Source organism: Ranitomeya variabilis, chromosome 2 (assembly GCF_051348905.1).
Source record: "Ranitomeya variabilis isolate aRanVar5 chromosome 2, aRanVar5.hap1, whole genome shotgun sequence".
Classification (NCBI taxonomy): Eukaryota; Metazoa; Chordata; class Amphibia; order Anura; family Dendrobatidae; genus Ranitomeya; species Ranitomeya variabilis.
In genome coordinates, this window is record NC_135233.1 from 346,380,208 (window position 1) to 346,402,987 (window position 22,780).

At 46.1% G+C, this 22,780-nt stretch overlaps 1 pseudogene; it reads right to left on the reverse strand.

Moving 5' to 3' along the window:
- Positions 1 to 1,553: 1,553 nt before the first annotated feature.
- Positions 1,554 to 2,624, reverse strand: LOC143809402 (Fanconi anemia group F protein-like; annotated as a pseudogene).
- Between the last annotated feature and the right edge of the window lie 20,156 nt (positions 2,625 to 22,780).

The following is a 22,780-nucleotide window of genomic DNA, read 5'->3' on the forward strand; positions in this document are numbered from 1 at the left end:
TGTGGATTAAAAACAGCAGAGGCTTCCATCAGAGGTATTAGAGAGGAGTACGGACTCCAATACTTCTCCTCCTGGACCTGTCCTTTGCCTTTGACCCGGTGAACTATTCCCTCTTACTACAGATTCTCTCGTCTCTTGGCATCACAGACTTGGTCCTTAGCTTGGATCTCTTGACACCTAACAGACCAGACACTCACCGTCTCCCACTCACACACCTCCTCCTCATCATCTTGCCCTCTGTCAGAGTCCCCCCAAGGTTCAGTTCTAGGACCCCTGTTCTCCATCTACACCTTTGCCTTGGGAAATCTCATAGAGTCTCACAGCTTTCAATATCACCTTTATGCTGAGGACACACAGATCTACCCCGATATCACCTCCTTACTAACCAGAATCCCACAATGTCTGTCCGCTATTTCATCCTTCTTCTCAGCCGGATTTCTAAAACTTAACATGGACAAAACAGAATTCATTGTCTTTCCCCCATCTCACTCACCCCCCCAACTGACCCATCCATCAAAGTCCATGGCTGCTCACTCTCCCCAGTCCCACGGCCTTATATTTCCCAGATCCGCACATTCCTTAACTAAGAATTTGCAAAAACACTAATGTATGCCCTCGTCATCTCCTGCTCTGTGTCCTCCTTTCTAACACTCTCGCGCCCCTCCAATCTATTCTAAACATTGCTGCCCGACTAATCCACCTGTCCCTCCTCTATTCCCTGGCCTCTTCCCTCTGTCAATCCCTGAACTGGCTCCCCATTGCCCAGAGACCCCAGATCAAAACCCTGGCATACAAAGCCATCCACAACCTGTCTCCACCACACATCTATGACCTCATCTCCCGGTACTGGCGTACACGCAATCTCCGATCCTCACAAGATCTCCTCCTCTACTCCTGTCTTATCTCCTCTTTCCACAATCGCATACAATATTTCTCCCGTGCTTCCCCCCTACTCTGGAACTCTCTATCACAACATATCAGACTCTCGCCTACCATTGAAACCTTCAAAAAGAACCTGAAGACCTACCTCTTCCGACAAGCCTACAACCTGCAGTAACCACCGATCCACCATACTAAACCACCAGCTCTCTCCCCTCACCTACTGTACCCTCACCCATCCCTTGTAGATTGTAAGGGTCCTCTTTCCTCCTGTACCAGGCGGTAACTTGTATTGTTTCATGATTTTTGTACTGACTTGTTAATCCTCACATCACGTGTTGTAAGGATTTTCCAGTGCCGGTAACTGGATCCAGTAAGAAATAAATGGATCCGTTACAAATGAAAGAAAAATGGATGGCTAATTAACAGACTCGTTTTTTCATAGACTTCAATGTTAAAAATACAAAGTCAGCAGCGATCAGTCATTTAAAAACAGAAAGACGTTGTGTCTGCACAACTATTTTGCCAACAGATTACTACTGGATCAGTTGTAACTGATCACTACTGGACATATGAACATAGCCTAAAACAGATATGTCAGGAGAGCAGATGGGTCTTTTTTTTTTTTTATAAGCCCAGGTGATACATTTTTACACCACATAATAAAAGCAAACTATGAAAACAAAAAAATAGTTTAAGGTTTTTGTATTTCAGCCAGTACATCGGTCCATATACTAACACCAGGCACTTCATAGTTCCCATCCTTATTTTTTAGGGTCCAAAGTTTAGTTAATAAGAAGTCTTTTAAGTCTTCAGGTCCTTCCATCAGACGCTTATAATGATCCATCAATCCATCAAAAGTCAGGTTAAAGGAGTCACTGACCCATTTCTGACAACTCAGGTCTGGTTCCATACTACTACCCATCTTAACCAAATATTCCAAGTAGATGTTCCTGAACTTGAAGGACATGAAGCTTAACCTCGCCAGGACCTGGCATCTTACACTCATTAAAAGGCCACCAGAGAGGTCCTCATCTGAGAGAACCCAATCCAGGAGAAGATCAGATATGGGGTCCTGGTGTTCAGATGCTTTGTTAGATAAAAAAAAGCTACTACCAGGTGGTAGACATGTGGTCTGGAAATCCGGCCAAGAATATCTGACACGATGGAGGTCTTCTGGTTGTCTTCTTACACCTCCAATCGTCCTTCTAGACGTTTTCTCAGGAGGTTGGCTTGTGTCATTAGTATAGGGTTGTCCAATAACTAGTAAAATCCTTCAGACGCCAATATAGGAAGAACTAGAAGTAGTTTTGAGGCCACTTTTTGGGATATCACATGGGTTACACTCGTATACTCAGCACCTTTGGATTCGGAGTTTCGGAGCAGTTCGGTCACATACTTGAATACGGGATCAGGAAGAGCCTTGTTCTGGAGGAGAGACATACACAGGAGATTCCGGCCTTTACTTAGGTCATCAAACGTAACGTGATGGTAAGTTTTCAGATATTCAGAAAGTTCTTGGTTTTTCCTGGTAAGATGAGCTTCTAATAAGTTTCTAAGAGGTTTATTTGCCTTGTACTGATGGTGGACATGCTCAAAATAAGTTCCCCATTCAAGAGCTCGCTGGACATGAAGGATATCCCAATCTTCGGCATGAGCACTCTGAGACAACGCCAGAACTTCTAGAAATTGGTCCAAATTGTCCAGCAGGGTCTTCATCTTCTCAGCCATGATGCCATCACATCCACCTAAATCATAGAAAAAGAAAAGTGGAGGAAACAATTGACGCCACTAGATCTACATGATAAATGCTTCTGACCCCCGCTGATCCGGAGAATGGGGATAGGGACGGCAAAGTTAGTTAGTATGTGAACATGAGAACTTGTTGAAGAAATTGTACTAATAAATATTTTTGGGTTGTGAATATAGAGAATAAAAAAATATTTTGTACATTTTTCCATCATAATTTACATTGAGTAACCTGTTCTATGAAGGGGGTTTCCAACCTTTTGGGATACTTTTTAATTAAATAGATGTATTCGGGTCTAAACATAATTTTTGCAATTGGGTTTCATTCAAAATGCAACTATCCTTCTAAATGAGTAGTAGATGGCGTCTTTGCACTTCCAAAGTTTTTATTTTCCAAGGCCTGAGACCAGATGACCTTTTTCAGGTCTTCGTTACACAAACTTGAGGCCAGATATCCATTCTATAAGAAGGTGAACCCTTTGAAGAAAGTGAACTCAGACCAAACATCAGATGGATTGTGAACAGAACAATGACCCACCAGCTTGACTTGTTCCTGTTGTCTACCTGATCACCTCAGGAGATGTCTACATAACAATGACCGATCATCCATCATGTCTAACTATTGTATGTCAAGTGAGAGATCTTGGCAATGGTGGATATTATCAAAGGTGCCGTCCAGGTCTCCACTAGATTTACTCTGAAATGCCATGCCAGAGAAATACACAGTGGGCTGTGACGGTGCGTCCAATATGATTGATGCTGCTCGTGGTTTGTGCAGTACGAATCTTTTCACAGGTTCCCTTTTAATCGAGCTCGTCCTGATGGGAAAGTTTATGATTCTTTTATCTGAGCTCCTATCGCTGATTTATGACCACGGATCACATTAAAGGTGAATGTGCCGGAAACAAAGCAAAATGGTGCAATATTTTTAATGAATCCCAATTGAAAAATGATTTTTAGTCTCACATAATTGCATGTCAGAGCACTCGTCATACTGAGGATGGCGTCACATATCTGCCATCCACAATCCTGGTACCGCGACCGCCCGGCAGACTATGAGCCTCCTCACCTGATCGAGCAGTCTCATGGGTGTATAGTTAGGGGCAGATTGGTACCCATTACCCCAGCTTATCTGGAGCCTCCAAGAATTAGAGGACACATTCTTGGAAAAGTCAGCGAATGTCATGGGTGACGCTGACCCTGCCTGGGATACCAGCTATTTCACAGCGGTGGGGAATGCAGATGATGGAATCGATTCACAGAGACCCATCTAGTGACCACATCAGTAGTCCACAGTCACCGGACAGGAGCCGGGCCGACCTCCTATTGCAACCCCAGCGCCTCCTCTGACTAGTAGACCTGCGTGACTCTATGCCACAACGATGACATTGAACCTACATATCAGAATAAGAGCCAAGGATGCTGTCACATAGGAAGGGGCTCACAGGGCTCTGGCGGCCACTAGACCAGGGAACTACTAATCTATTCATAATCTCTTGTCGGCAATTATGCACAAACCACCATTTATTCACTAAATGAGGACACGCCCTAAAGAAAATGCTCTCTGGTCCGAAGGCACCACGCTATAAAGCTGAAGCACACTGACAGACATATTTTGTGGGAAAGTTTCAGTAAAACTAGTAATTTATTCATCGCTATCCATGGTGTCTGTATGTAGGAGTCTAGTAGGTGGCTTTACTAGTGACTGACAGCTGTAGGAGTTCAGTGGGCGATCCCACAAGTGATTGACAGTCTACCATGTATGTCTGTACATGTCAAGATAGCTATCACTAGTAGGACTGCCTTCTGGACTCCTACAGCTGTCAATCACTACTAGGACCGCCCACTTGACTCCCACAACTATCACTAGTACAGTTACATGAAAAAGTTTGGGCACCCCTATTAATCTTAAGCTTAATGTTTTATAAAAATTGTTTTTTTTGCAACAGCAATTTCAGTTTCATATATCTAATAACTGTTGGACACAGTAATGTTTCTGCCTTGAAATGAGGTTTATTGTACTAACAGAAAATGTGCAATCTGCATTCAAACAAAATTTGACAGGTGCATAGGTATGGGCACCCTTATCATTTTCTTGTTTTAAATACTCCTACCTACTTTTAACTGACTTACTAAAGCACTTTTTTTGGTTTTGTAACCTCATTGAGCTTTGAACGTCATAGCCAGGTGTATGCAATCATGGGAAAAGCTACTTAAAGTGGCCACTTGCAAGTTTTTCTCCTGTTTGAATCTCCTCTGAAGAGTGGCATCATGGGCTCCTCAAAGCAACTGTCAAATGATCTGAAAACAAAGATTATTCAACATAGTTGTTCAGGGGAAGGATACAAAAAGCTGTCTCAGAGATTTAACCTGTCAATTTCCACTGTGAGGAACATAGTAAGGAAATGGAAGAACACAGGTACAGTTCTTGTTAAGGCCAGAAGTGGCAGGCCAAGAAAAACATCAGAAAGGCAGAGAAGAAGAATGGTGAGATCAGTTAAGAACAATCCTCAGACCACCTCCAGAGAGCTGCAGCATCAACTTGCTGCAGATGGTGTCACTGTGCATCGGTCAACTATACTATGCACTTTGCACAAGGAGAAGCTGTATGGGAGAGTGATGCGAAAGAAGCCGTTTCTGCAAGCACGCCACAAACATAGTCGGCTGAGGTATGCAAAAGCACATTTGGAGAAGCCAATTTCTTTTTGGAAGAAGGTCCTGTGGACTGATGAAACCTAGATTGAGTTGTTTGGTTATACAAAAAGGAGTTATGCATGGCGGCAAAAAAACACAGCATTCCAAGAAAAACACTTGCTACCCACAGTAAAATTTGGTGGAGGTTCCATCATGCTTTGGGGCTGTGTGGCCAATGCCGGCTCCAGGAATCTTGTTAAAGTTGAGGGACGCATGGATTCCTCTCAGTAGATTCTTGACAATAATGTTCATGAATCAGTGCAAAGTTGAAGTTACGCAGGGGATGGATCTTTCAGCAAGACAATGATCCAAAACACCGCTCCAAATCTACTCAGGCATTCATGCAGAGGAACAATTACACTGTTCTGGAATGGCCATCCCAGTCCCCAGACCTGAATATCATTGAACATCTGTGGGATCACTTGAAGAGGGCTGTCCATGCTCGGCGACCATCAAACTTAACTGAACTGGAATTGTTTTGTAAAGAGGAATGGTCAAAACTACCTTCATCCAGGATCCAGGAACTCATTAAAAGCTACAGGAAGCGACTAGAGGCTGTTATTTTTGCAAAAGGAGGATCTACTAAATATTAATGTCACTTTTCTGGTGAGGTGCCCATACTTATGCACCTGTCAAATTTTGTTTGAATGCAGATTGCACATTTTCTGTTAGTACAATAAACCTCATTTCAAGGCAGAAACATTACTGTGTCCAACAGTTATTAGATATATGAAACTGAAATAGCTGTTGCAAAAAAAACAATTTTTATAAAACATTAAGCTTAAGATTAATAGGGGTGCCCAAACTTTTTCATATAACTGTAGGACTGCCAATGGACTCCTACAGCTGTCAGTCAGTACGACGGCCGCCCACTGGACTCCCACAGCTATCACTAGTAGGACTGCCAATGTACTTCTCCAGCTGTAAATCACTACTACAACCGCCCACTGGACTCCCACAGCTATCACTAGTAGGACCGCCCACTGGACTCGTACAGCTATCACTAGTAGGTCTGCCTTCTGGACTCCTACAGCTGTCAAATCACCACTAAGACTGCCCACTGGTCTCCCACACCTATCACTAGAAGGACCGCCCACTGGACTCCCACAGCTATCACTAGTAGGACCACCCACTAGACTCCCACAGCTATCACTAGTAGGACCACCCACTGGACTCCTACATATACTGTAGATACCAGAGACTTCAATGAATAAAATATAAGTCTTGCAAAATCTTTTCCTACAGTCCTATATATGATTCTGCCTGGCTTCTCCTGCTTCATACAGTACGAACCACAGATCGGACAGTCTGTACGTTGCCGATACCCTTTAAGCTCAGCCAGGGCCGGACTGACCATATGGCAATTCTGGCAAATGCCAGACGGGCCTATCTGGTAGTGGGCAACCTTGTATGGTATGTTGTTAACAGAATTGGTGTTATAATAATAATAATCTTTATTTTTATATAGCGCTAACAGCGCTTTACAGTTTGCACACATTATCATCACTGTCCCCAATGGGGCTCACAATCTAAATTCCCTATCAGTATGTCTTTGGAATGTGGGAGGAAACTGGAGTGCCCGGAGGAAACCCACGCAAACACGGAGAGAACATACAAACTCTTTGCAGATGTTGTCCTTAGTGGGGTTTGAACCCAGGACTCCAGCGCTGCAAGGCTGCTGTGCTAGCCACTGCGCCACCGTGCCGGTGTTCTCAAGATAACCATACTGTTAAGAGCTGTGACGAAGCACAAAGTCGCTGACTCCATCACTTACCCCAGCAGGTTATGGGTATCATTGGAAATATTGGTGTAGTAAATCTTGCTTTCCTCCATCTAGGGTAATATTAGTAGTACGTAGTGTATAGTGTACAGGTTATGCAGTGATCACCAGTAACATTATACACAGGAGCTCTGTATATAGTATACTGTACAGCAGTGGCGTAACTACAAAGTTATGGGCCCCGGTGCAAACTTCCAAATGGGGCCCCCCCCCTGCAGCCCTGCCATACAACTTAATGTAACCCCCATAGAATACAACGCAGCCCCCCTCAATAGTGTAATGCAGCCCCTCCATACAGGGGCAGTGAGAAAGACACGAGCAAATGGTGACGAGGGGGCAGGGGAGAGGGCACAAGGGGGCTACGGGAGACAGGCACAAGGGTAACATAGGGGGGATAACATAGATGGATAACATAGGGGGTAACATAGATGCTCCATAGAAAGCTGTGCCACATATAATGCTCCATACCGTTGATTATTGCCCCATAGATGCTCCACATAAAGCTGTGCCATATATAATGCTCTGCACTGTTCAGTATGGCCCCATAGATGCTCCACATAAAGCTGTGCCATATATAATGCTCTGCACTGTTCAGTATGGCCCCATAGATGCTCCACATAAAGCTGTGCCATATATAATGCTCTGCACCGTTCAGTATGGCCCCATAGATGCTCCACATAAAGCAGTGCCATATATAATACTCTGCACCGTTCAGTATGGCCCCATAGATGCTCCACATAAAGCTGTGCCATATATAATGCTCTGCACCGGTCATTATGGCCCCATAGATGCTCCACATAAAGCTGTGCCATATATAATGCTCTGCACCGGTCATTATGGCCCCATAGATGCTCCATATAAAGCTGTGCCACATATATAATGCTCTGCACCATTCATTATGGTCCCATAGATGCTCCACATAAAGTTGTGCCATATATAATGCTCTGCACCGGTCATTATGGTCCCATAGATGCTCCACATAAAGTTGTGCCATATATAATGCTCTGCACCGGTCATTATTGCCCCATAGATGCTCCACATAAAGCTGTGCCATATATAATGCTCTGCACCGGTCATTATGGCCCCATAGATGCTCCACATAAAGCTGTGCCATATATAATGCTCTGCACCATTCATTATGGCCCCATAGATGCTCCACATAAAGCTGTGCCATATATAATGCTCTGCACCGGTCATTATGGCCCCATAGATGCTCCACATAAAGCTGTGCCATATATAATGCTCTGCACCGGTCATTATGGCCCCATAGATGCTCCACAGAAAGCTGTGCCATATATAATGCTCTGCACCATTCATTATGGCCCCATAGATGCTCCATAGAAAGCTGTGCCATATATAATGCTCTGCACCGTTGATCATTGCCCCATAGATACTCCATATAAAGCTGTTCAATATATAATGCTGCTGCAATAAAAAAAAAAAATCACATACTCACCTCTCTTCGCTCAGGACGCTGGCGCTTTACCTGCTCCTCGCGCGGCTCCGTCTCCAGCACTGACGCTCATCAGAGGGCGCGCACTGACTACGTTACCGCGCCCTCTGACCTGAGCGTCACAGCCAGAGGACACTGATGACGGAGCTGCACCGGATCGAGGAGCGGTAAATATCACGCAGCGCTGTATACTCACCTACTGCTGGCGCGGTCCCTGCTTCTTCCAGCACTGCATCTTCTTCCTGTATTGAGCGGTCACCGTTACCGCTCATTACCGAAATGAATATGCGGCTCCACCTCTATGGGAGGTGGAGCCGCATATTCATTTTGGTAATGAGCGGGACCATGTGACCGCTCACTACAGGAAGAATATGCAGCGCTGGAAGAAGCAGGGACACGCAGGGACCGTGCCAGCAGTAGGTGAGTACAATTAGATAGCAAATCTCCTGCACTGCAACATGGTGTTGGGTGCCTCTGACCTGCCGGGCCCAGGCCCCTGATCTGCCGGGCCCGGTCGCACTGGCGACCGCTGCGACCGCGGTAGTTACGCCCCTGCTGTACAGGTAATACAGTGATCACCATCACCAGTGACATTATACACAGGAGCTCTGGATAGTATACTGTACAGGTAATACATTGATCACTGGTGACAATATACATAGGAGCTCTGTATATAGTGTCAGTGTACAGGTAATACAGTGATCACCAGTGACATTGTACACAGGAGCTCTGTGTATAGTGTCAGTGTACAGGTAATTCAGTGATCACCAGTGACATTATGCACAGGAGCTATGTATATAGTGTCAGTATACAGGTAATAGTGATCCCCAGTGACATTATACACAGGAGCTCTGTATATAGTGTTTAGTGTACAGGTAATACAGTGATCAACAGTGACATTATGCACAGGAGCTCTGTATATTGTGTATAGGTAATATAATGCTCACTAGTGACATTATACACAGGAGCTCTGTATATAGTGATTAATGTACAGGTAATGCAGTGATCACTGGTAACATTATACACACAAGCGCTGTATATAGTGTACAGGGAATACAGTGATCCCCAGTAACATTATACACCATTATATACAAGAGCTCTGTATATAGTGTCAGGGTACAGGTAATACAGGGATCACCAGTGACATTATACACAGGAGCTCTGTATATAGTGTCAGTGTACAGGTAATACAGTGGTCACCAGTGACATTATACATAGAAGCACTGCATATAGTGTCAGTATACAGTTAATACAGGGTTCACCAGTGACATTATACACAGGAGCTTTGTATATACTATATAGTGTCAGTGTGCAGGTTACTATTATTATTTATTATTATAGTGCTATTTATTCCATGGTGCCTTACATGTGAAATGGGTTATACGTAATAAAAAACAAAAACAATAATCTTAAACAATACAAGTCACAACTGGTACAAGAGGAGAGAGGACCCTGCACACGAGGGCTCACAATCTACAAGGGATGGGTGAGGATACAGTAAATGAGGGTAGAGCTGGTCATGCAGCGGTTTTGTGGTTACTGCAGGTTGTAGGCTTGTCGGAAGAGGTAGGTCTTCAGGTTCCTTTTGAAGGTTTCCATGGTAGGTGTCACAGGTTCCTTCTCCGGTACCACACAATCAACAGACCCAGCGAAGAGTGAACAATCCCAAGACCTTTATTTAGGCAAAAGTACGACAGGTCCATATACGATCCACCACACAAAGGATACAAATATTCCAGAACACAAATGTAGTTCAGTTACAAGATAAAAGTCCAACAATCCAGCACAGAGGATAACAGTCCATATTCCCTTCTTTCTCTCTGCTGTGTTCACTTCATAGTTCCAAACAAGACTGATCTGTGTCTCATCTCCCCATTCACAGGTTAGGGGGGTGGGTCCCAGGGGCTCATTGTTTCATCAAGCTAGGTCAACATGTCATTAGCATATTAGCAAACAACATTATTCACTGACCCTGTGGAGAGATAACAATACAGAACTGTGGGGAGAATATCAGATGGCAAATAACAACTCAACACCATGAAAATAAATAAAATAGAAATATACACAAAATGATACCCACATAGCATATCACACCATCACAGTAGGCGAGAGTCTGATATGTTGTGGTAGAGAGTTCCAGAGTATGGGGGAAGCACGGGAGAAACCTTGTGTGCAATTGTGGAGATAAGAGGGGATATAGAGATTTTGTGAGGATCGGGGGTTGCGTGCAGGTAAGTACTGGGAGACTAGGTCATAGATGTATGGAGGAGTCAGGTAACACATTGATGTATACAGGTAACACACTGACTCTCCAGTGACATCTCTAGTTGAATTCCTTCAACTTCACTTTTCTTATTCATCCAACGTAGACCGCCATTGTTTCTTTCAGCCAGGACTCGACTCTGCAGAAAATAACACACAGTTAACTACAGTGCCTTGCGAAAGTATTCAGCCCTCTGGAACTTTTCAACCTTTTCCCACATATCATGCTTCAAACATAAAGATACCAAATGTAAATTTTTGGTGAAGAATCAACAACAAGTGGAACACAATTGTGAAGATGAACGAAATTTATTGGTCATTTTAAATTTTTGTGGAAATTCAAAAACTGAAAAATGGTGCATGCAATATTATTCGGCCCCTTTAACTTAATACTTTGTTGCGCCACCTTTTGCTGTGATTACAGCTGCTAGTCGCTTGGGGTCTGTCTCTATCAGTTTTCTACACCGAGAGACTGAAATTCTTGCCCATTCTTCCTTGGCAATCAGCTCGAGCTCAGTGAGGTCTGATGGAGATTGTTTGTGAACAGCAGTTTTCAGCTCTTTCCACAGATTTTCAATTGGATTGAGGTCTGGACTTTGACTTGGCTATTCTAACACCTGGATACGTTTATTTGTGAACCTTTCCATTGTAGGTATTGCTTTATGTTTGGGATCATTGTCTTATTGGAAGACAAATCTCCGTCCCAGTCTCAGGTCTTTTGCAGACTCCAATAGGTTTTCTTCAACAATGGTCCTGTATTTGGCTCCATCCATCTTCCCATCAATTTTAACCATCTTCCCTGTCCCTGCTGAAGAAAATCAGGCCCAAACCATGATGCTGCCACCACCATGTTTGACAGTGGGGATGGTGTGTTCAGGGTGATGAGCTGTGTTGCCTTTACACCAAACATATCGTTTGGCATTGTTGCCAAAAAGTTTGATTTTGGTTTCATCTCACCAGAGCACCTTCTTCTATATGTTTGGTGTGTCTCCCACGTGGCTTGTTGCAAACTTAACCCCTTAGTGACCGCCAATACGCCTTTTAACTGACCTGAGATATAAGAGACTTATATCCCCATACAGGTGACAATCCCGCAGCTGTCGGCTGTACACTATAGCTGACAACTTGCTGCATCAGACATGATCAGTGTTTGCACCATCCAAATCTATTTAACCCCTTAGATTCTGCTGTCAGTAGTGACTACATCATTATAACTGGTTAACAGAGTGTGGGGGCTTCCTCTTTATCCCAATTGGTGGTCTCAGATCATGATTGTGTGGTCCTGATGATTGCCATGGCAGTTCACGACCAAATAGCGGCTTTAGAGTCTGACGGCTGTAGTAATCCGTTCAGAAGTTAGTGACATTTAAGTGGTAAAAATACACATTTTCATTTTTCTCATGCCACTTTGCATTAACTCCTGAAAATCACCTGAAGGGTTAACAAACTACCTGACTGCAGTTTTCAATATGTCATGGGGTGCTGTTTTAAAATGGTATCACTTGTGGGGGGTTCCCTATATATATATATATATATATATAGGACCCCCCAATTCACTTCAAACATGGATAGGTCCCTTAAAAAAATACATTTTGTAAATTTCCTTGAAATTTTTTTTAATTGCTGCTACATTTTTAAACCTCCTAAAATGCTAACAAAATAAAATAACATTTTGCAAATGGTGCTGATGTAAAGCAGACGTGTGGGAAATGTTATTTATTAATGTTTTGCTGTGGTATGACTATCGGGATTAAAGGGATAATCATTCAAAGTTTGAAAATTGCTAATTTTGTTTACATTTTTTTCAAATTTCTGATTGTTTTTTACAAATAAACACAAAACATATCGACCTAAATTTACCATTATCATAAAGTATAATGTGTCACGAAAAAACAATCTCAAAATCACTTGGCTTTGTTGAAGCGTTCCAGAGCTATTACCACATAAAGTGACACCAGTCAGATTTCAAAAATTTGGCTCCGTCACTAAGGGGTTAAAACAACACTTTTTTATGGATATCTTTGAGAAATGGCTTTCTTCTTGCCACTCTTCCATAAAGGCCAGATTTGTGCAGTGTACGACTGATTGTTGTCCTATGGACAGACTGTCCCACCTCAGCTGTAGATCTCTGCAGTTCATCCAGAGTGATCATGGGCCTCTTGGCTGCATCTCTGATCGGTCTTCTCCTTGTTTGAGATGAAAGTTTAGAGGGATGGCCGGGTCTTGGTAGATTTGCAGTGGTATGATACTCCTTCCATTTCAATATGATCGCTTGCACAGTGCTCCTTGGGATGTTTAAAGTTTTGGAAAATATTTTGTATCCAAATCCGGCTTTAAACTTCTCCACAACAGTATCACGGACCGGCCTGTTGTGGTCCTTGGTCTTCATGATGCTCTCTGTACTTCAAACAGAACCCTGAGACTATCACGGAGCAGGTGCATTTATAGGGAGACTTGATTACAGGTGGATTCTATTTATCATCATTAGGCATTTAGGACAACATTGGATCATTCAGAGATCCACAATGAACTTCTGGAGTGAGTTTGTTGCACTGAAAGTAAAGGGGCCGAATAATATCGCACGCCCCATGTACTGTCCTCATACACGTTAGCAGGGTGTACAACGAGACATGTAGTTAACCCCCCTGTCTTCTTTGAGAAAAGATGCTGTAAAATTGTAACCTTCTTTTATTGATTGCAGATGTGACAGGAAAGGGTGAAACTATAGGATGCAATAACAGGAGCATTTCAGAATATATAACTGCACAGAGCATGAAAGACAAATAGTCTGCAATACACAGGTAACATGAGGTAATACAAACTGATGATTACCTACTTAGTACAACAAATGTATTGATAAACACAGGATTGTAACACATAGATAGTGCTTACCAACTACACTTAGGGCAGGCTGTTTAAGGAGCATGAAGAAAACGAATGATGTGGTTTCTCCTAAGACGCATGGAGGAACAATGGCTGCTGTTCCCTTCAAAGTGTCATAATAAGACCAAAATGCAACAGGAACAATCCCACAATGCCCTAGGAACTTCCCACAACACACTGCAAATTAAACTAGAATCTATGCATTAAAGGGCCAGCAGGTGGTGCTGTTACCTTACAATATGAAATATAGGAAGGATTACTACACAGAAAAATACAATGTCTGTAATAACGGAAACATAAAAAATGACTAAACTTTTTAGACAGAAATTATATGGCTGGACAGAACACTACCCGCTTTACGTCAGCCGACGTCACTATTGTGTTTACTAGACGAGAACAGCAGAATGAGTTCTCCTACTGGCCTGACGAACAATTTGGTCTCGCCCTGTTTTCCTATTTTTACTTCCACCTTACGTACGATTCCATCCTTACATGGGAATGTCTGGGTAATGAGACCTAATGGCCATTCATTTTTCCGAGACTGACAGTCTTTCATTAGTACTATATCGCCAGGCTGGAGATTAGGCTTGCCAGTTTGCCACTTTCTCCTCTGTTGCAGAGTAGGCAGGTACTGTTTTTTCCACTTGTCCCAAAAGGCATTGGAGAGACTCTGTACTTGTCTCCATTGACTCCTGTAACGGTCTTTAACATTAAATTTCCAGGTGGAGAGCAATTAGGGTCGGTCTTCTGCGTAAGCAGCAGGGCTGGAGTGAAGAACAGTTGGGTCATCAGGATCACTGGAAATTGGAGTCAACGGTCTGTCGTTTATGATGGTTGACACTTCGGCCATGAATGTTGTCAAGAGTTCGTGTGTCAGTCTTGCAGATCATTCCTGTAAGAAGAATGAATTGAGGATTCTCCTTGCGACACCTATCATTCTCTCCCATACACCTCCCATGTGTGAAGAATGTGGTGGGTTAAAAGTCCAAGTACACCCATGTACACTTGTATCATTCTACGTCCTTGATATCCAAGTTGGAAGAGAATTGCAGTTCTCTTGCTCCTACGACAAAGTTTGTGCCTCGGTCTGAACGAATATGTTTGACGGGTCCTCTGATGGCAATGAAACGCCGGAGAGCATTTATGAAGCATGAAGTGTCCATAGATTTGATTACCTCTATGTGGACAGCTCTAATGGATAGACAAGTGAACATAATCGCCCATTGTTTCCCATTTACGTGGCCTCTGGTTTGTCGGACAACCACAGACCAAGGACCAAACACATCTAGACCGATGTTGGTGAAAGGTGGATCTGTGCTAAATCGGTCATATGGAAAATCCGCCATTTTCGGAATCTGTGACATACCACGAAGTTTCTTCCAAGTAACACAGTTAAAGATGAATCTGCACACGCGTCCAAAGGTACCGTCACATTGAGCAACTTTACACCGAGAACGACAACGATCCGTGATGTTGCAGTGACGTTGCAGCGTCCTGGATAGCGATCTCATTGTGTTTGACACGCAGCAGCGATCTGGATCAGAACTAGAAGTCCAGACCTTTATTTCGTCGCTGATCACCCGCTGTCCATCGCTGGATCGGTGTGTGTGTGTCATGTCGGACACTGTTCAGACCAGGTCGTTCGACAGACAGCGGTAATTCCGCTTTTGACCACTATGCGCTCATTGGCGTCGGCTAGATTTCATCTAGCTGGTCCGGGGTTAATTTACCTGGTGCTCAGATTGGTAGCTAGGCCATGCCCACTGCCTTTAAATAGTTCTCCTGAACATTGGGCGTCGCCGATTATAGCTTCTGTCTAGTGCTTGGTTATCTCGGTCTGGAGTGGTGAGCTAGGAGTTGGAGTATCGTATCTGGAGGTGTATTTCCCTTTGTCTTATTTACTCCTTCCTATATTTGTATTTATTTTGCCCTGCGCATTTATAGTGTATTCCTGAGTGACTGCAGCGTGGTGTATATTTTCCGTTATCCTTGTCTGTGCTAACTGTGGGTATTGGTGTATGATCTTTTCACTGGGTGGTGGGTGGTTTTCAGCCTAGGGTTGAAACAGGAGACAGGGCGAGGGTCGAGGCCTAGACATGCACACCATCAGTGTAAACTCTAGGTAGAGGGTCAGTCAGGATTTCCCTAGTCTGAGGGAAATTGCAGGGGCCCGGGTTATTAGCTCTTGCCCACCTAGGCTTCCCATGACAGTGTGACACCGATCCAGCGATGTGTTCACTTGTAACCAGGGTAAATATCGGGTTACTAAATGCAGGGCTGCGCTTAGTAACCCGATATTTACCCTGGTTACCATTGTAAAAGTAAAAAAAAAAAAAAACACACTACATACTCACCTTCTGATGTCTGTCACGTCCCCGGCATCCATGCGCTGCTGCCGAGACCTTTCCCTGCACTGACTGTCAGCGCCAGCCGTAAAGCAGAGCACAGCGGTGACTTCACCGCTGTTATTGCCGGCGCCGCTGACACATTCAGTGCAGGGAAAGCTCTCTGCAGCAGCGCGTGGATGCCGGGGGACGTGACAGACATCAGAAGGTGAGTATGTAGTGTTTTTTTTTTACTTTTACAATGGTAACCAGGGTAAATATTGGGTTACTAAGCGCGGCCCTGCACTTAGTAACCCGATGTTTACCCTGGTTACCCGGGTGCTGCAGGGGACTTCGGCATCGTTAAAGACAGTTTCAACGATGCCGAAGTCTTTCCCCTGATCGTTGGTCGCTGGAGAGAGCTGTCTGTGTGACAGCTCCCCAGCGACCACACAACGACTTACCAACGATCACGATCGCTGGTCGTGATCGTTGGTAAGTCGCTAAGTGTAACGGTACCTTTAGCTCCAACTATCTACAGACCAGATGTTCTTAAGGCTCTCTCTGTGAACATACGACCTTGGTGTTTTGTCCGCTCGTGATAATGTTGAACAAGCAGAGTAGCTATGTGATGTTGTCCAGGAACTATCACGGGATGTTTCTCTGCAGAACCTATTTTTGCCTCTTTAAGGCGTCCTCCTATTCTTAAGAGACCGTCTCCATCCATGACTGGGTAGAGTTTCCTCAGAACACTATTGTAATGCCCAGAGGTCCGAATAAGATCCAGTGAGTCACAAACCAAGACTAAGGCAGAAATCTCCAACAGTTGTTTACTCAAAGGCAAAATAACTAAGGTAGTATGGAGAATACTAAGGCAGATGCACCCCAAAGATACACCAATTCAGCATCAGCTGAAATCACTGTGCCACTCCAAGGTCTCCTGAGAAGTGTATGCTCCAACAGACTAATTATCAATTTACCTAACAGAACAACTCAATACAAGAACAAGTGTAAATTGATTGTAGTGCAGTCAAGGGAGCCCCTGGAATGGCACACTGAGTATAACTTATACACATCTAATATTAACGATTAAACACTCTAAACAGGGATTCCCGGGTATCTATGACTATGGTACCGTATCCTGAGATAGAGCTCGTCTCAGGCAGGAATCTGCACAGGCTGCAGCCAGTCCATATCTTCAGCGCCAATAAGTTACAGCAGGCTCCTCTGTCTTGTCGGCCGATGCCGAGCCCAAACGCCGGGGACTTAGTTTGGTGGCCTCACGATGTTGTCTCTGCTTCTGTAGCTCCTAGAAATGCTCCCACAACAACCCGTCCGTCTCTATATCAGCAGTCTGTCCAAACTTGTTTCTCCACTCAATGCACAGGGACTCCACAGACTCTCAAACACGTACTGAGTTTCCAGTGAAGTCTCAGTCTTCCAAACTAAAAGGTTAGCTCTTCTCCAGAAAAATGTTAGCAACAAAAAGTCTCTCAAAAGCTTTTTCTCCAACACACTCGCAGTAAATCCACACAGTCTCTTGCTATATCACAGCAGCTTCTTCTCCTCTTCCCGCCTTTTTCTTCTCTCCTTCCTTATCTGACACTTTACACACAGGACACCAGACCCCACCCACCAGCACACATTGTCTCCGGGAGTCTGGCAGTGTCTGTCCCATGCTGCAGCAGGCAAAAACCACAGGGTCCTAGTGCTCTCTCAGTGGGACTACAGTTCACCCTCTTACATGCCACCCCACTAGAGGTTGGCGTCCTCGACACACCTTCCCACTCAAATTCATCCTGAGCATATCGCTGAGGCGGTATTCCTGCCATAGATCGTGTAGTTCTCCTGAGTCCTACATCAACAGGTGCAACCCTAGGGGGAGCTAAAGTCTCTTCCGTGGTCGTGTTAGTGGACGCAAGTGAAGTTGTCTCCTCCTGCGGCTCGTCAGGACCAAGCAGTTGACCTGACGCGCTCTCCTCAACAGCATCCTCCACATTCCCAACATTCTCATCACACAAGGCCAGATTGGCCACAGGGGGCAAATAAACAGGCGCAGGAGTAAGCACACCAACAAATTCAAGATCATTCAGATTTCCCGCCCCTTGGGACATGGCCTCTGGCTCTAGGGGGATAGGCGCCGAATCTTCAAACCAGCACCGTTGTAGCATGTTACGGTGCAAATTACGGGTTGGCCCCCCTGTCCCCACCGGTTCGACCTCGTACACTGGAATCTCAGGATTCACCTGTTTTTTTATCAGATACGGTATTGCCTCCCATCGGTCACTCAGCTTCCCTGACCGTCGTTTTGTCCTCACCAACACTCTGTCTCCCGGAGAGAACAATTCTGTTTGTACGGGTCGCGTGTCCCTATGAATCACCTGGCGAAGGCGGTCGCCCACCACCTGATGCACCACCCTCAACCGCCGCCGATGCTCTCGTACCCACTCGGATGCAGTCCGAAGGGGAACGGAGGAGGGATCTGGCATGTTCAAATCCTCAATGTCTCGGCCAGGTCTACCAAACATCAACATGTGTGGCGAGTAACCAGTAGTACTGTGCACCCTGTTATTGTAAGCCCACATCAATTCGGGAAGATACTCAGGCCAGCGTGTCTGTTGCTGATTCTCTAAGGACCTCAACATTTGCAACAAGGTCCGATTAAAATGCTCACACGCCCCGTTACCCTGAGGGTGGTAAGGCGTTGTTCTCGACTGCTCGATACCATAGAGCTGGTGCAACTCCTTCATCAACGTCCCCTGAAAGCAGGCCCCTTGATCTGAATGTACTCTCCGCGGACACCCGAACACTTGGAAGAAATGTCGGCACACGGCCTCAGCCGCCGACTTGGCCGTCTGATCTCTTGTCGACACCGCTACAGCATACTTGGTAAAGTGATCTGTCATCACCAGGCAATAGGAGTACCCCGACGTAGAGTACCCTATCAACACGTAGTCAATCATGAGTAGCTCCAGCGGAGCTGAAGTCTTAATAGACAGTGTGGGAGCCCGCTGCTCAGGGCTTTTGTTGAGCCCACAAATTCGGCACTGCCGACACGCGTCTGCCACCATCCCTCCCAACTCAGGGCAGTAGAGGACTCGCTGCAACCACTGAAGTGTCTTTTCACTTCCGAAATGGGCCCCCTTCTCATGCGCCTCACGAGCGACCACTGGACCCATCCCCACAGGAATTATCAGTTGGTACCGATGCTGCAGCTCCGATGGCAGGTACACCTTACGATACAAAAGACCTTGTTCCACACACAATTTATCCCATTGTCGAAGGAGTTTCATTCCTTCCATGGACAACTGAGCCTTGTCCTCTGCACGGGGCCAGACCTTGTTTTGTACCCAACGGCGCACAAGTGCAACGTCCGGACACTCGTCCTGGACTTTTGTCCAATCTGAGGGTGTTTTACCCAGGACACAGGGCATCCCGGTGGCCACCCCACTTGAGTGTACCACACTTTGGAAGATAGGTATCTGCCCCAAAGCTGGAGTTTCAGTGTCCTCAAGTTGTTCGTCAACATCTTCCCCTGATGACCCAAGGGGCACTCTTGACAATGCATCTGCATTGCCGTTTTCTCGACCCGAGCGAAATTTAATGCGGTAATTGAACTTGGCTAGTCTGGCGACCCACCGCTGCTCCAACGCTCCCAGTTTTGCATTCTCTAAGTGGGCTAGCGGGTTGTTATCTGTCATGACTAGCACCTCAGCTCCTGTAAGATACTCGGCGAAGCGTTCTGTCATTGCCCACACCAGGGCCAGCAATTCCAGCCGGAATGAGTTTTAGTTAGCCGGATTTAGCTCGGAGTCTCTTAAAGACCTGCTGCCATAAGAAATCACTCGCTCTCGGCCATCCTGCACCTGTGCTAGTACTGCCCCCAACCCATGGAGACTACCATCGGTATACAACAAAAAAGGGGTGTCAAACCGGGCGTATGCCAGCAATGGGGCACTCGTTAGGGCGGTTTTCACTTCATCAAATGCCTTTTTCTGTAGGGGTCCCCATGGAATGGGCCGATTTCGAGGACCCAGCGCTGTCCCTCTCAAAAGTTCGTTCAAGGGACTCACCACTTGTGAGAATTTAGGCACAAACCGCCGATAGTATCCTGCTAGGCCCAGGAAGGCCCGCACTTCCCGCAGGTCACAAGGAGGTGGCCACTCTTGTACCGCCTTAATCTTACTGGCTATCGGTAGTACCCCGTCCGGGGTCACCAGATGCCCCAAATATTCAATCTGGTCTCGTAACAGTTGACATTTTTTTGGCTTTATTTTCAGACCGTAGCTCTTGAGCCGCCGGAGAACTTGACGCAGCTTCTCCAGATGATCTTCAAATGAGGTTCCGAACACCACAATGCCGTCTAGATATATCAGGACTGATTCAAAATTTAGATCACCTAAGCAATGTTCCATCAGGCGTTGGAAGGTTCCCGGGGCGGTAGCGAGGCCAAAGGGCATCCGGTTGAACTCAAAGAGCCCCATTGGCAAGACAAATGCCGTCTTGGCCCGATCTTTTTCAGCCATTGGGACCTGCCAGTATCCGCTTGCCAAATCCAACGTTGAGAAATACTTGGCCCGACCCAGGGCCGACAGGGATTCTTCAATACGGGGTAAAGGATATGCATCCCGTACGGTGTGGGCGTTCAATTTCCGATAGTCCACACAAAATCGAAGTGTCCCATCCTTCTTACGGACCAAGACTACAGGGGCCGCCCAGGGACTCCGGCTCTCTCGGATCACTTGGTTGTCCAGCATACTGGCCACCATGCTTTTCACCTCTGGATAGAGCGCCGGAGGGATTTGACGATATCTTTCTCTAATGGGTGGAGTATCCCCCGTTGGAATCTCATGCTCAATCGTCTGGGTACACCCGAAGTCCTCTCCATGTCGGGAAAAGGTCTCTTGATGTTCCCACAAAACTCTCTCCAACTGCTCCAACTGCACGGGGGTCAGCTTCTCCCGATCCACTCCCATCTGCTCCATGATCACATGACCATTCCATTCCTCCGTAGGAGGCTCAGTCCGGCCTACCTCGACCGCAAATGTCCAGGATGACTGTTGGTCTGGTCGCAATTCGAATCCTGCATTTTCCGGCACCTTCTCTGCCGGCACAAACAGTTCAGCCAGTATGGTTCCAGCGGGAATTGCAACAGCTTCATCTAAAACATTGATGCATCGGACCGGCACTCGTCCATTCTTCACAATCGCCAAAGACCGGGCCACATGTACCTTGGCAAATGAGGAACTCTCTTGGGCGGGCTCAAGTAGCACTTCAAGCCCATTCAATCTCTGTGCAGCTCCCACCGGCAGCATTAAGAGTTCCTCTTGTCTGGGTCCCAGCAGGATCGGGGCCCACGATGGCACTCGAACCCAGCCCACCCGGCCACCCGGGACCGCACTTTTCAGCAAGTCGCAACTCAGCACTAGACGGTGTAGAATTCTCTGTGTAGGTCGGTGTCTTGTCGCACGGGCCCAGTATCGGGGTCCTTCACTGGCATACATCTGGTGATTCAAGTCTCGCAGCACGTTCATTCCGAGCGTCACCTCCATCCCTCTTCTAGGGGGGTGATCCACCAGTACTACCCCTTTCTGCCCCAGCTCTTGACCAAACATTTTTAGTTGCATCCACACGATCCCCTTGACTGACAGTTGGCCATTATTTGCGGCGGTCAGTCGTATCACTCGGCCATCCTCTGAAATCACTAGTCGACTGAAGTATCTCTCATATACTTCTAGAGGCATTATAGTACATTCGGATCCCGTGTCAACCAAGCACCTCATCTTCCGCCCTTCAAACTCTGCTTCTATCACTGGACTACATGCAAACAAATCTTGCTCATTCCGTCGAGGGCTTTGTTCGGGTGGGACCGCTGCTGCTTGCCCTCTCATGGCAGCGGCCGGAAGTTTAAAGCCGGCGACGGGGTTTCTGGGGCCGCAAGCATCCGGCAGTAACGAGAGATGTGTCCCTGGCGCCCACACTTCCAGCAGGTGATTGTTCCGCGTGGACGAGGGCTTGACTCATTCTGATAGGATGACCTGGTCATCTGTGGGGTCATCGTTCCAGGGGGTGGGGCAGGAGGCCCCCATGAGGGGGTAGAGGCGGGATCAACTGTCAGTTGAGACAATTTTAGCTTCAACTCCTTCACCTCAGCACGCAAAGCTTGTACCACGCTTACCAGCCCCTCTCCCCCTGACCCTGATGACCCACCTTCCTCCAGCTGGGCACTGTTCACTGACCCCTCGGGCACATGGGCAGATTTCTCTTCCCTTTCCACTGTAGCTCGGTAAATCTGCCAGAAAGATAATTCTGGTGTAACCCGGGCCATTTCCAACAGTTTGTCCCGGAGAAGTCTATTGGCTAAACCGGTGATGAATTGATCCCGGAGCAAGCGGTCTACCTCCCGGAACGCTCCCATGGCCCCCGGGTCTAGTCGCTGCATCTCATTCAACGTCTCTTGCAAGATATTAGAGTACTGCATCAGGGACTCACACTCTCTCTGGGGACGATTAAAGAATAGAGACCGAAGCTGGGCCACACGCGCTCGGCCCCCCAAACTCCCCTCTAACAGTTCCAAAATCTTTTCTAACGTATCCCTCTCTGATTCTGGGTGCACCATCACCATACGCCTAATATTGCCCTCCAGTGCATTTAATGCCAGCTCAGCGCGTAACGCGGGGGTCAAATTACACATGCGCAGAATGCTCCGGATCCTCTCGGACCAATCTTGCAACGCCATATTGCGCCCGTCGTATT